Source organism: Belonocnema kinseyi, chromosome 1, assembly GCF_010883055.1.
Source record: "Belonocnema kinseyi isolate 2016_QV_RU_SX_M_011 chromosome 1, B_treatae_v1, whole genome shotgun sequence".
Taxonomy (NCBI): domain Eukaryota; kingdom Metazoa; phylum Arthropoda; class Insecta; order Hymenoptera; family Cynipidae; genus Belonocnema; species Belonocnema kinseyi.
This window is the reverse complement of record NC_046657.1, coordinates 162,321,928-162,324,792: the sequence shown is the minus strand read 5'-3', so window position 1 is coordinate 162,324,792 and position 2,865 is coordinate 162,321,928. Positions and strand designations below refer to the sequence as shown.

At 35.4% G+C, this 2,865-nt stretch overlaps 1 protein-coding gene across 2 annotated transcripts in view; it reads right to left on the bottom strand.

The window, feature by feature from the left end:
- The window catches only part of LOC117170258, a 17,210-nt gene that overhangs the window by 3,743 nt on the left and 10,602 nt on the right, over positions 1-2,865 (bottom strand). Inside the window, exon 1 of one of the 2 annotated variants that reach the window (XR_004466751.1) lies at positions 1,999-2,130. The exons of the other annotated variant lie outside the window; for it this stretch is intronic. The gene's annotated coding sequence lies outside the window, so the exon portion shown is untranslated. Of the gene's footprint in view, positions 1-1,998; positions 2,131-2,865 lie in introns of those variants that run through there. 2 annotated transcript variants of the gene reach the window in all.

Sequence of the window (2,865 nt, the reverse complement as noted above, 5' to 3'; positions counted from 1 at the left end):
AGGATGCGTTATGTCTTCATGGTTATTTATATTATTTATGGACAAGTGTTTGAGAATGGCTCTCTTCGACGAAGAGGGTGTGGATCTCCAAACAGTAAGGGTACGTGGGTCAGCGCTCGCAGATGATAAGGTTGTTATGGCAGAGTCTATCGAAGACTTACAAAGAATGTTGAATAAACTAGACGCAAGCATGAAGAGCATGGGCCTCAAAATTAACGCAAGTAAAACAAAAACTATGGCGTTCGAAGGAAAGAGTGAGAAAACACTATGCAATATTTTATTAAATAATGAGAGAATTGAACAAGTTGATAAGTTAGTATATCTTGGTAGCTTATTTACTAGGAACGGGAAGATAGATGAGGAATTAGATAGACGAATTAATGAAGGTAAGAAGGTTATTGGTGGAGCGGGTACCCTTATCAGAAGTAAAAATATATAAAATAAAGCTAAAATGGCAATACATAATTCCATATTTGTACCGACAGTACTATACGGTAGCGAGACATGGACTTATCAAGAAATAGATAAGAGTAAAATTAACGCAATTGACATGAGATTCATGCGCATAATATGTGGAGAAACCCTGATGGACAAAGTAAGTAACGAGACAATTCTAAAAGAATGTGGTGCAGAAGAGACGCTAGTAGACACATGGGAAAGAAATCGGTTAAGATGGTTCGGACATGTTGAGAGAATGCCAAATGAATGACTAACGAAACAAGTGTATCAAGGTAAAGTAAATGGCAGCGTGCCCAGAGGTAGACCGCGGAAAGAATAGTTAGAATGTGTGAATGATACCCTACTTAGAAGAGACATAAGAAGTCATAGAAACACGAAAGCCTGCATGAAAAAATGCATTGACATAAAAAAAGCTAGAGAAGTATGCCAGGACAGGAAAATATGGCGGCAAATAGTTAATAAAAAGAGTGTTAGTAGATTGAATGACGCCTAAAACAAAAGACCTTGGCCACTAATGAACACAAGTGGGGAACCTTACGTAATGGCTTCGTGAGGTTCTTCGCTTGCAGTGATTGCTAGAGAGGTTGATCAGCAACCTGGGTCGGAGCAGTGTTGCGGAACGAACGTGTTATTTACTTAAATAGCACGAGAATTCTGGATCAATCTGAAAAATCTCTATCCCTTCCACACACTACTCCTTTCCCCTACCGAGTGAGTCACGCCTACCATTAAAGGGAAATGGCTTAATGATGTAATAATAATGATAATAACAAAATGGCGGGCCAAAATTCAAAATATTTCTAAATTGTTTTTTGAAAGTTGGCACAGGCAGGGGGTTCCTGATCTTGAATCCGTATTCAAAATGACAAACATTTAAAATATGAAGGTTTGAAAAAATATACACCAACTCACGTAAAACATGGATTGGTACCAATTTTCTGAATTTTCATAATCTAAATTCAGATGATTCGTGATCAGTGACTCCCAAAATCGTTGTACACTAATTTGTTTAAAAAATCCGGAAATCTTTATTATTTTGACCGCCATATTGTATCCGTCACTTTGGTTTTACAAATTCTGATTTCAGATTCGTGATCAGCGACCCCGAAAACCTCTGTATATCAATTTTCAGATAAAATCCAAAAATATAACCAATTTCGGCAGCTATATTTGATCCGCCCTTTTGAATTTTCAAAATCTGAGTCCAGATTCGTATTTAGCAATCCCAAAAACCCTTAAGCACCCATTTTGATAAGGATATAATGGAAAGTTTTTTTAATAATGAATTTTTTCAACAAAAGAGGCTTCTTTCACCCTTGTTTATAAGTAATAACAAATTATTTAAAAAATGTAGACCCTTCGCACAAAAATTTCAATTTGCTATCATCCTGCGTGCATAAAATTAAAAAAAAAAACTGTGTAAAATCCAATAAAAACTACTCCGAAATCGCAAAAACTGATATGAAAAAAGGTGGGAATACGGTATACGGTATATCCCGAATCGAAATTCAGGCCTTATCTTGAAGCCGTAACTCCTACCTTAGTCATTTAGATTCTACTTTAACGCTAAAGTTGTTAGAAATAGGCCGTTTTTTCACGTCTAGCGTCAAAGTAGGGTGTGTCTTCAAGAGAAATTAGACCCTCTTTTAAGGCTCAAACTACTACATGTTGGACTTGTGGCATCAAAGTAGGTTCTCTATAATCTTACACCAATCTGGACGAATGAAAACAAGATTTTTAATTTATCAGAAAAAATTAAATAATATCTGTGATATAAATATCAAGGATATTCGCAATTATTTTTTACGTATATTATCAATAGAATTTTTTTGATTATCACGCTAAAGCATAGAACATTAAAAAACCCGCAATTACTAAGAAACAAATCCGAGCTCGCAAGCATGCACTGAGTATTTACCACGCTCCCCGAGTAAAAATGCTTCGACTTGAGTTCGACTTATTTATGTCTTAAGTTCGTCTACAAGACATCAATGTCTGGCTGCGTCTCAAAACTGAATCGAGCCATAGGCCTTTGTCTTACTTTTATGGCCACGACAGGTAAAACGGAGCTTACTTGTCTTAAGTCGAGCCTTGTCTTGGCTAAGACGACGTTTACTTGACTCAAGACGAGCCTTGTCTTGGCTGAGATTATCGAACCTTTTTTGGCTCATAAATCAGATTAAAATTGATAAATGAAAAATTTGTAATTGATAAATTAGTTTTTTTTTATTTAAGAATTCAGAATCGGTGGGTCTGAACGAGTATAACTCTTAAAAATTTTCTTCAAAAAAAAAAAAATTGTAACTTTCCAGAAGGATCTTTTAAACCGTTAGAAATACGTAAAAACAAACAACATTTTCGGTATCTTCGTCAAACAAGTATAATACAGATAATAATACGTAAATA